Source organism: Mus caroli, chromosome X (genome assembly GCF_900094665.2).
Source record: "Mus caroli chromosome X, CAROLI_EIJ_v1.1, whole genome shotgun sequence".
NCBI classification, from domain to species: domain Eukaryota; kingdom Metazoa; phylum Chordata; class Mammalia; order Rodentia; family Muridae; genus Mus; species Mus caroli.
Window position 1 is genome coordinate 52,580,309 of NC_034589.1, and position 12,928 is coordinate 52,593,236.

The following is a 12,928-nucleotide window of genomic DNA, read 5'->3' on the forward strand; positions in this document are numbered from 1 at the left end:
AAAAGAAAGAAAGAAAACCTAGCAGTACCTGCATCCTCACTCAGGAATGATGCTTCCTCTCCCAACAGCCCGCTGCTAATAGCTCATTAGTATGGGATGGGGCCTGGAAACTATCGACCTCATCTATGCTGACATTTTTGCTGGCTTGATCAATAACATATTTTAGATTTTCATAAATATGTATTTTGATCATGTTCACTCCTTATATTGTCTGCTAGACTCACTCCCATTTCTTATCCATCCCTATACAACTTCATGTCTGTTTTTGCTAGTATGCAAATTTGCTTTTGACTTTGCCAAATGATAAAATTGTATGTACACTGGAAGAAGTGCAGGGATTTAATTTTTACTAATTCTTTAAGAATTTCACATAGCATGTTCTAATCATATTTACTCTCCCTCCCACAACTCTCCCAAGATTCATTCATTGTGTAGTCTTGTTTTTTTTTTTTTTCTTTCACCAATTCCAATCTATACTATCCATATACTCCTGGAGCGAGGTCAACCGACACAATTTCCCTCTTCCCAAAAAGTTCTATTCTAACCTTCATGTGTTTATTTTATGCTGTGCTACCTTTGATTGCTATTATTTGCATTAACATGGAATGTTATTTACTTGAGCAAAGGGCAGGTTACACATGGTCACACCATTAAGGAGTATAATTTTCCCCATTCAGCAACTAGTAACAGCCAATAAGTCATCAGGGATATATGGAGCCTCGTGGTCCCCTCTCTCATCCATGATGCAATGTTGATGGCCTTAGTCTTATGCAGGTAACCATGGCTACTGAGTTCATAAGTGTAATGTCCAGGAGACAGTGTTTCCCAGCTCTCCTCCCATCCTCTAGTTCTTGCATTCATTCTTTCATCTCTGCCTTCCCCTTCAGGTTCCCAGAGCCTTCCTGGGGTTGACCCCTCATTAGTTAGTTACTCTCATCACTGTGTCCAGTTACGAGTATCTGCATTAACCACTGCTCACTGCAAAAAGAAACTTCTCTTATCTAGGTTGAAAGCAGTACTGCTTTAAAAAAAAATCTTAGTATTATAAAACCCTGTCTCGAAAAAAAAAAAACGTACTGATCTATAGACATAAACATAAATATTTAAAAGACAGTTTCACACCATATTCATTTAATAAAACATCAGTATTAGCTTCCCCACTAGGACCTAAGGCCTCCCCAGGCATGGGCTTTTGACCGTATTCAACTGTGCTGTGCTTTATACTTGAAAATGTTCTGATGCTCTGATTCCGTGTATTTAACTGAGAATGACAGAACTTATTTCCTTTAAAAGCGTGTATCATATTTCATTGACTATATAAAGTACATTTTCTTTATCCATTCATCAATTGACAGACATAATATTGACTCCATAGTTTAGCTATTTTTGACTAATGTGGAAATGAATACAGTACCAGGGAAGACATTTCCTCCAACTTGTGAATTCTTCTCCTTCGAGTCCATTCTAGGTTTGTTGGAGCATGTGGTTACTCGCTGTTTAGCTTTTTTTAAGGACCCTCTACACTATGCTACACTAAATAAACTAGGCACAAGGGCAAATCCTGTAAGATTTTTCTCTGAGGTAGATTCATCTCACAGAACAGGGAGTAGAACAATGATTACCATAGACATGAAAAATGCAAGTTGACAGATAAAAGTAGAGACACATAGCCACAAGGCACAAAGTCTCAGACAGGAGGGATAAATTGTGATCAGCTGCTGTGCCACAGAGTGACCACTCTCAATAGGAAAATACTATGATTTCAAAATTGCTAAAAGAGTTGTTAATGTTCTCACCACCAATAGTTAATGAGGTGATAAACATATCAATTAGCTTAACTGTTATCTCTCTACCATGCTCATATAAACAATTTTAAATCTATTTTATTTGGTGTATGTTGTGGATGTGTGAGTGTACATGAATATGGGAGAGAGTGTGTGCTTATGAGCACATATGGAAGCCATAAACTCCCTCAGGGTTAGAGTTACACATATTTATGGGATCACTAGCTTGCTACATATGTACTGAGATCCAAACTGTTGTCCCCATGATTTTTTTCAGCAAGTATTTTTTTTAATAGAAATTGCTGTTTTGGAGCCTGACATGGCTGCCTTTTGGGAGGCTCTACTAGCATCTGACTGAGACACATGCAAGCCAATCATTGGATTGAGGTCGGGGACCCATATGGAGGATTTGGGGGAAAGACTGAAGGAGCTGAGGGGGATTGCAATCCCATAGGAAGAACAACAGTGACTGTCTGGGACCCTTCAGAGCTCCCAGAGACTAAGCCAAAAACCGAGGAGCATACATGGGCTGATCAGTTGCCCCAGAGCTGAGGACTGCCTTGTCTAGTCTCAGTGGGAGAAGATGCCCTTAATCCTGTGGAAGCTTGATGTTCCAGGGAAGAAGGATGCTGGTGTGGGTGAGGAGAGGGTAAGTGGGCTGGTGGAGGAACACCCGCTTAGAGGCAGGGGAAGGAGGTGAAGAACGCAGGGAGGAGGGATCAGAAAGTTGGACAACTTTTGGAATGTAAATAAATAAAAATACGTAAAAAAAAGAAATTGCTGTTTTATATTTCTATGGCACTAAATAGATATTTCTTTTTTTAATTAGATATTTTCTTTATTTACATTTCAAATGTTATTCCCTTTCCTGGTTTCCCCTCCAAAAGCCCCCTAACCCGTCCCCCCTCCCCCTGCTCACTAACGCATCCACTCCCTCTTTCTGGCCCTAGCATTCCCCTACACTGGGGCATCGAGCCTTCACAGGACCAAGGGCCTCTCCTCCCATTGATGTTCAACAAGGTCATCCTCTGCCACATATGTGGCTGTAGCCATGAGTCCCTCCATGTGTACTCTTTGGTTGGTGGTTTAGTCCCTGGGAGCTCTGGGGATACTGGTTAGTTCATATTGTTGTTCCTCCTATGGGGCTGCACACCCCTTCAGCTCCTTCAGTCCTTTCTCTAGCTCCTCCTTTGGGGATCCTGTTCAGCAAGAACTCTTAACTGCTGGGTTATCCTTCCAGCACTTACCATGGATAATTGTCATTTGCTAGTTAAGAATCATCGAATGTTTTTCCCCCACTTCACCCCTCATATTCTCATCCTCAACCCTCCTCTACCCAATCCCCTCCCTCCATCAACCCCCAATATCTAATCTATTTCTCCTTCTCAGTGAGATTCAAGTATCTCCTCTGGACCTTCCTTGTTTCTTAGCTTCTTCGAGTCTGGAGTTTGTAGCTCGTGGTATGGTGGGGGCATCTTTTGGGTATATCTTGGTCTTGAGGTAGTACTATTTCCAGTTTTCTGAGAAATGCCAAATTGATTTCCAGCGTGGTTATACCAATTTACACTTCCACCAGCAATGGAAGAGTGTTCCCCTTTCTCCACACCCTTACCAGTATAAGCTGTGGCTTGGTTTTTTTGATCTTAGCCATTCTGATGGGTGTAAGATGGACTCTCAGAGTCATTTTGATTTACATTTTCCCCATGACTAAGGACATTGAACATTTCTTTAAATGCTTCTCAGCCATTAGAGATACTTCTATCAAGAATTCTCTCTTTAGATTTGTATCCTATTTTTAATTGGGTTATTTGGTTTGTTAGGATCTAATTTCATGAGTTCTTTATATATTTTGGATATCAGCACTAGCATACCTGTCCTCTGAGAAGCTTCACCCAGCAGCTGATGAAAACAGATGCAGATACCCATAGTCAAACATTAAGTGGATCTCAGGGAATCTTGTGAAAGAGGGGTAGAAAGGACTGAAGGAGCCAGAGAGGTAAAAAAAACAATACCACAAGAAAACATACAGAATTAACTGACTTGGGCCCATAGGACCATACAGAGACTGAGCCACCAACCAAAAAGGCATACATGGAACAGACCCAAGTTCCCTACACATAAGTAACAGATGTACAGCTTGGTCTTCATGTGGAACCCCTAATAACTGGAACAAGGGCTGTGTATGATTCTGCTGCCTGCCTTTGGATCCCTTTCCCCTAACTGGGCTGCCTTGTCTAGCCTCAATAGGAGAAGATGCAGCTAGTCCTACTGAAATTAGATATGTTATTAATGTGTTGATATCCATGGGAGGCGTCCTCTTTTCTGAAGAGAATGGAAGAGGGAGATGGGGGAGGGGAGGGGAGAGGGAGGGACCTCAAGGAAAGGAAAATCCAAATTAATTAATTAATGAACAATGGTTATGAGTTACATCCAATAAAAAGGACTAAACACAGAAAAAAAACTAATGAAAACAAATTAAATGAATTAACCCTACATTAACTTCTTACCTTCTGATATTCTCAAAACTTCTTTTCCCCAACCTTTAGTGGTTACAGTCTCTAGTCTTCCACTCTGCAGTTAGAGAAGTCAATAACTGCCGATAGGGACTCCTCATATCCACCTGTTTTCCCTTATAGAAAATTGCCATTTTCAACAGAAGGAATTTCTGAGATAGAAGCAAAATGGTACTACCTGTCACCTGACATATTTAAAGGTAGTTTGGGGACAGACTAGAAGGCAGCAGAAAATCTCTGCTGGTCCTTCTCTCTAATCCAGAGCCTGCTTCCCTGGGGTTCTGATGAATCTGCACCTTTCCTGGGTGTTGGAGTTTCGGTGCTATCTCTCAAGTCTCTCTTGCAGCCTTGGGATTATCCCAGGTAATGAGCTACATGACAGGGATTGCTTCCTATGGTTTGATTCCCCACTTGCCCACTGCATAGCTGGATTTCAATAAACTTTACTTTGATTCTAAGCTTATTATAAAGTACAGAGTGCCCTGAGTCACTTGCCACTGTGTTTGAACTACCTTATGGGACTGTAGTTTGTACATCTGCTTTCTTGAAGAAAATATGGTTTTTCTAAACAGGGATATAAGTGAGTTTTCTTATAATGAAATGATCTTGTTTTAAATCTTTAGCCACAGAGCTTTTTTGAAGTAAACAGCTGAATGCTTATGTGAAATTGTAGTGACGTGATTTTCAGTAGTGAAAGGAAGCAGTGATGTCACACACCAAACACTATTCAGGAACAGTGAGTAATTCCATTTCGGGAAGCTCCCTGATTTTCCTAATGGGGTTAGCACTCTAGACACGTGAAAAGACACTACATTTGGGAACAGTTGATTTCTGCCAAGTGGTCTCACATGTTGCTTCCTTTTAGTCTCAATCTTCTTCTGAGACTGGCAGAAGAGCTGTGAGCTCTGTATGTCAACCAGGACACTGTCACAGAGATCCTTAGGAACATGGCCAAGGCAGGACTTACAAATCAGGGCCAGAGCCAGGGCAGCGCCACGGCATGCCCTGTTTTTGTCTGGAATGCAGAACTGTCTGTGTAGTATTAGCTGGCAAACAACATGAAGACCAAAATGTTAAATGCCAGAATGTCTGAATTCCCTAAGCATGCAAACCCTCTGTCCACATGAATCTGTTCTCTATACAGAAAGACAATCACAGGTCTATTAGCCACATGCTTCAGGCTCCATTAGTGTTGTTTGCATTGCTGCTGTTTGGAATGCAGATGGTTCTGTGTCTACTGATTTGCTTAATGTAACATTTGCAATGTCCAAAGTGGGGAAGACTGTGAACCAATAATTTAATTCGTTGGTTATTTTTTTAATGGAATCCATAAGTTTGAATGACCCTCACATGTCATTTAATTCAGTCTCTCTTAGCTTTAGAAAGCTGAGTCCCCAGAAAGAGAAGTGACTGGCTTAAGGTCACAGAGAGTAGAAGAGGCAGACAGCAGTTGTAATTACTTCTTTGTAGCCCAGAACCTGTTTCTTTGATTGTAGCTAAAGTCGTCTGCTCTCTTTACATTAGGGAGAATGGTTTTCATACAATAGTCAACTTTCATTGTGCTCATGTTGTTTCAAACTTTGGACTAAGTACTATTTGATCATTTCACATATTTTAAACCTGCTTCTTGGGCTAAGTAGTGATGGAGTGCTTGTTGCTTGCACCAAAGGTAAGCAGAATTGCAAGATCAAGAATACAAAACTCTAAATGGTCCATCCTTTCATCACAGCTACGAACTTTGTCTCTGTAACTCCTTCCCTGGGTGTTTTGTTCCCAATTCTAAGAAGGGGCACAGTGTCCACACTTCGGTCTTCATTCTTCTTGAGTTTCATGCGTTTAGCAAATTGTATCTTATATCTTGGGTATCCTAAGTTTTGGGCTAATATCCACTTATCAGTGAATACATATTGTGTGAGTTCTTTTGTGATTGTGTTACTTCACTCAAGATGATGCCCTCGAGGTCCATCCATTTGGCTAGGAATTTCATAAATTCATTCTTTTTAATAGCTGAGTAGTACTCCATTTCCAGGGATCCATCCCATAAGCAGCTTCTAAATGCTGACACCATTGCATACACTAGCAAGATTTTGCTGAAAGGACCCAAATATAGCTGTCTCTTGTGAGACGATGCCGGGGCCTAGCAAACACAGGAGTGGATGTTCACAGTCAGCTATTGGATGTATCACAGGGCTCCCAATGGAGAAGCTAGAGAAAGTACCCAAGGAGCTAAAGGGATCTGCAACCCTATTGTTGGAACAACATGATGTACTAACCAGAACCCTGGAGCTCTTGTCTCTAGCTGCATATGTATCGAAAGATGGCCTAGTCGGCCATCACTGGAAAGAGAGGCCCATTGGACTTGCAAACTTTATATGCCCCAATATAGGGGAATGCCAGGGCCAAAAGAATGGGAATGGGTGGGTAGGGAAGTGGGGGGCGCTATGGGGGACTTTTGGGATAGCATTGGAAATGTAACTGAGGAAAATATGTAATAAAAATATTAAAAATTAAAAAAAATACAAAACTCTCTCTCCCAGTCCCCCTCAGCATCCCATCTCTCTCTCACACACAGACACACACAGGTACACACACACACACACACACACACACACACACACACACACACACACACACACACACACACACACACTTCTGACAGTATTACAGTGTTACAGACTGGAAAATCTAAGATCGAGGTGTTGGCAAACTGAGAAGACACCAATTTTCAGATCCACATCCTCATGTCTTTCCCACTTAGAAATAGCACACTTTTCATTTCTGTGAGGGCATCACTGAAAGTGAGTTTAGTTCAAGCGAATTTCCTTCTTTGTTTACTAATTTATTCGCTCAGAGAGCATATGCATAAGTTCTGGGTTCCCTTCATAGCACTTCAAACAAAACCTCTCCAACCACAACTGGTTTCTTTCTTTCTTTCTTTCTTTCTTTCTTTCTTTCTTTCTTTCTTTCTTTCTTTCTTTCTTAATTCATGAAAGAATGAGTAAGTCAGTAATCAACACCCCTCCCCGCTCTCTCTCCATTCTGACAAGAAGCTATGAAAACCTCAGGGAAACACTCAATGGTGGCTCCTTTTGGGGTTTGAAACTCTGAGGTCTTCCCTTCAGGTCTAGTAATTTTATCTCCTACCAAGGCATCTCCATGGTTGGTATTGTTGTCAAAAAGAGAGCAAGATTCTAACCTTAAAAACAACCAGTATAGTCCTCGGAGCTTTTATTTTCTTATTTTCAATATAAAATGCAGTGAAATGACCACATGTTTTTTTCTTCTCAAATGGGTGTCCCTACATTTCATTTTGATAATATTGTTTTCCCTTAGCACATATCTTTCCTGTCCTCTGAGATTTCAATCTCTGCTTTTGAACAGCTTGCTAGAGGAGCCTGTTTCACAAGCACAATGGCCTTGGCCTTTCTAGGGAAGACAAAGGGCCAAATTAAAGGCACAGCTGGTGACTTGCCACGGGCTGGGCAGGAGAGAGCTAGTTAGTATTCACCCATTTGCCTCTGCCCAGTTGGCAGGCTTGCATTTCTCTCTTTTCTCTTCCCATAAAGGCTGGAAGTAAAGAATCACTAGGTTTTCATTGTACTTGGAGCAGCTGGGGCTATCAGCAAGAGCCTGCCTGGATTTGCCTTCTTTTGCAGTAAAGATTAGAAGGCCCGGAAACAGAATCTCAAAAACAGGAAATGCAGCAAATAAACACTAACTTTCAACTCCTTGTGCACATAATCTTTCTCCCTTACAAACAGCATGCATTTCCCTCTATTTCTGGGAACGTATGATTTTGTTGGGAGAAAATTCTTGCTTTGTAAGCATTATAAACAGGATAAGTTACAGCCTTATAGGGCACAGACTCCTTAGCTTACTTCTTCCAACTAGGCCCTACTTCCTAAAAGCCTATTCAGCTACAAATTCACTGAAGGATAAGTCCATTGATGAGGTTAGCATCTTCAAGGCCCAATGACCTTTCTTTCAGTAGCACAACCAGCTGGAGACAAGCCTCTGACATGTGGCTATTTGAAGGCCATTTTGTATCTGATCTATAAGAGCCACTGAGGACAAGGCTGCCTGTGTGTTCACCAAGTACATTTGTTTTACTTAGACACTCAAAACAAATGTGGTTTTCTGGGCTCCCTTGCAGTGAATTTGGGGGAAGAGGCTCAGTTCTAGCTTGAGGAAGGTGGGAAGAAGTATTATTTGCTACCTCTTGCTTTGGCTCAAAAATATAGTACTTTGAGTTCCTTTCTTCATCCTCCTTTCATTTATCACCAATGAGTTGCATCTTATCCAGGGGGACTCTAAAGCTCTCAAGGATGAAAAAAGCAATAGATATGCAGAGGAAACCTGCTTAGGGGAGCTATCAGGAGCATCTGAGTTAGGCTTTGCACAAGGGATTTATAAACTTGGTGTTGTGTCACTGAGATTTGAGGTTTATTCATTGGAACTATAGCAGTCAGCCTACCCCGATTAATGTAGCAAGCTATGAGAACTCCTCTACTCAGCGCAATCAGTTGTGGATAGTGTCTACCTGCAAATGTATCTTCAATACATTCATTCTTGTCCCCACTTTAATTTGTCTTGGCTCACAATTAACACTTGGGAATATTGTTAGATACAGGACTAATGTTTCAGTATGAGTACTATTTTATGATATATTAGACATATGGGGTAATTGTCCATGAGCTTAAGATTTTTTAACAGTTTTAAATGAGTGTGTGTGTGTGTGTGTGTGTGTGTGTGTGTGTGTGTGTATGGGTGAGGGTAAAAAGAGAGGCTCAGTTGCTTAAATCCATGTCTTAGAATGGGGCATACATTCAACATTCTCACAAGATTTCAAAGACATCAAATAACATACCCTAGACTGGGCCACCTTCTACCCCCAGAGGGAACTGGTTCTTACCCTCTTAGACACAGTAGTCCTTTGTACCTTACATAAAATAACAACAGTAGCATGCCTCTGAGGTGGGGTTTCCCTTAGGTATTGTGTTAAAGGGTCTTAGAACTTTCATTTTCAGGAAACTCTTCTTTGGGGAGGATCAAATAAAATAGTATATACTAAGGCTCTTTGTGAAACATTAAAGTACCGTGGGACTGTCACATCATTAACCATTGTTTTACCAGTAAAGCCCATTTCCTCCTTTTCTGTTCTTTTAATCAGGTAACATAATTTTCTTTACTCATCAGCCACTTAAAAAAACAAGAGTTGAAAGGCATATTCGAAATATCTACATTGCAGATGTAAATAGTCAAATGCTTGAATTAGATACGTGTGGCGGTGTTCCTGGAATCTGTGCTATACACTGATATGGGAGAGTCAAAGCTAGTTTTCCTATAGAAAACATGTTCCTTGGATATACTGTAGTAGAATCCTTTCCTAACTCTGGGTTAACTTTTTTTTTCTGTAAATAAAGGGACTAGTAGTACCTTTCCTGACATATTATCAGGGTTTAATGGGCTGGGTTATATCTATGACACATATGATACAGTATCTGTTATATAAATAGTACCCTATAAACTACAGCTCCCATGAAAACAAAATATTTTATCCTCACTGACACTCATTTGTCTCATATGTGAAATGAGGGCAGTGATGCTGCAGACTGTCTTGTAAGGTTATTGTGAGAAACAAATGATGTAAATCAAACATCTCCTTTCATCCACAAGGATCGCAGTCTAAGACTGGGAGTGAATGCCAGAAGCTGTAGTAGTAACAAACCCCATGGTTTCCCTGAACATACAACCTTATGTATATAATTCAGTTCAATTTGTGCATTCATTATAAAAGATAACCGTAGCCAACATTCAGAAGGAACACTTCATAATTAAAGTTAAGTGAAGGTGGTCTTTCAGAACTTCATTATAATATAATGTCCCTTTTATTTTGATGCTGAGACATGACATATAAAGTAATGATCTGAGATGTGTATCACATTATCAGACTACCATTATCTTTCTAATGATAAAGGATGGTTGTTGAGACAAAACAATGCCAGTTGAGCATGAGTAATTGGAGCCATGGAAAGTAGAAGTATGCATAAAGGAGAGCCGCTTTATGTGTAAAGTATTTATAAAAGAGTGCCAGACCCAGAGAAAACTCGGTTAATCGTACTAGCCGGTATAGTGCCTACATCCTAGCAACCAGGGAGAGTTGAAGCTCCAAAATTTCTCTGAGTCTCTGACTTTTGAAGCCTGGATTCTGTGAGCTGGTAGAGAAAATCACGTAAGTCTGAAATACGCACACTACAATTAAGGTTTCTAAACATTCTTAGATTCTAGATATTAATCCATTTTTTAAGTTTTATTTATCTGTTTGTTTGTTTTTTCAGAAAACACTCTCACTATATAGCTCTGACTGTCCTGGAACTCACTATGTAGATCAGGCTGCACTTGAACTCTGCCTGCTTTTGTCTCTCCAAGTGCTGATATTAAACATGGGCACCATTACACACAGCTTAGTTTTCTTTTAGATTCTACATTTCCCACAGATTCTGTTTCAAATTTGTTTATTATTATTATTATTATTATTATTAAAATTTCTACCAATATTCTTGCCCTCTTATACCAGGCAGATGACCTTACTTTCTACTTCAAAGAAAATGGGTTAGCTTGAGAAAACTGCTCTTGGCTTCCCAGTTCAAACCAAAACAAAGCAAAACAAACAAACATCCTGTATCCTTGGTTACAGGATTCAGAACACACTTGAGAAGAGTGTTTGACCGGGAACTGCTCCTTTACCTTTCCTGACTCCTCTCCCTTTAAACTTTCCCTGAAACAGTAGATTGTATTGCTTTGCCCAATGTTATGTCTCTCTGGCTATCCACATAGCCATCCGATCCAGCACAGAAAGGTATAACTTGAGCCTTTCTTTGGGCCTTCATTTCCATATGACACTCTTGTGGATGTCTTATAGAACTCAAAATTTCTATGATTTTTCTCTTGTTAATTTTTCTTTCATTATAAAAACTGAACATCAGCAAGGGAAAGATATTTTGGATTTTTGTTGCTGGTTTTTGCTTATATGTTGTATGTATTCTTTTGAGACAGGGTATTGGTGCGTCGCCTGAACTCATTATGCATCCTTCTGCCTCTCTACCGCCCACCTGTGGCCATCATGGATGTGTAACAATTTGGCTGCAACAAGTCCTTAGAGGTTTCCTCTGAAGTAGACCAACACTGTGAGGAAGAGCTGGGAACTTGTTACTAGTTGAGGGATCTTGAGGAAGTTACATAAATTCCTTGAGCCTCAGTTTTCCCCACAGTGACCACCTCATAGTTTGGTCCTGTGGACTGAGGTAACCTGAGTAAGTGCTCACACAAAACATGACATAAAAACACATTACTATTATTGATGTCTTCCTTTATATCTATTGCTATGGTCAGAATGACTGAGTCTCCAAGGAAGTGCTGAGAGGTGATGAGGTGATGAGGATAGAATCATCACAGAGGCCTTGGACAGTGCTCTTTTCTATTGACCATGAGGGGACACAATGAAAGGGGGCTACCTATACACTAGGAAACAAGTCCCCACAAGTCTGTGAATCTGTTGGCTTCTCATTCTTGACCTTTCTGGCCTCTGGGACCAGGAAAATAACTTTCTGTTAGCTGTAAGTTACTCACTTTGTGCCATTTTTGTCACAGCATCCTCAGTGGAACATGGCAGCCACTTTGATTGGTATACATCTTCTCTCTTCCACGATTACTCTTCTGCATTCTTCCCTTGAACTATTACAACAGACCCCTTGCTGATAGCTTTGTCTCCATACTCAGTCTGGCTTCCATGTGGCAGCCAGAGAGTATTTCTGAAGAGCAAATTAAATCTACCTTTCCCAGGATTGGAGCTCCCCAGTACTCACCAGTGCCCTCTGGATACAATCTAAACCCCTGAAAGTCTCTACTGATGTGTCATCCCTCCCATTAGCAGAGTCTTTCCAAGATTTAAGTTAGCCATCCTCCTCTGATCTTTTTCCTTCCTTTCCCTAGTGAGTCTTAGTGAATTTTTCAATCTCAGTTCCCTTCTTGGCCATTGGGGACTATATTAGGCCCCTTTCTGTGTTCCTGTGGTACCCTAGAGCCATTCGCATCTATTTCCATCCACCCTTAGTAGTGAGATAGCATGACTTACTTCTCTATTAGTCTAGAACACTTAGTCCTTGAGTATATGGAGTATGTCTTTTTCACAATGTCCAACACAGCTCCTGATTCATCATGAATGGTCAATAAATCGTTTCTGGATGAATAAAGAGTAAAGATTATCTAAAGGTCAGTATTCCAATTTTATCTAGAAATACTGTATATGCCATACATTCTTGGTCCAATGTAAGTCACAGACTTGTTCAACTAGAGCATCCTGAAATATATAAGAAGATGGCATGTAAATGACTCTCCATCTTCCTCTGGTCAGGTACTATTGATTGTCATCTAACACTGCCCCCACAATATTTTTTGTCTGTGAACAACAGGAACTTCTTTATAGTTTGCTTATTTTTATGTTATGCACATTGGTGTTTGGCCTGCATGTATGTCTGTGTAAGGGTGTTGGATCTTCTGAAACTAGAGTTACAGACAGTTGTGAGATGCCATGTGGGTGCTGGGAATTGAATCTGGGTCTGCTAGATGAGC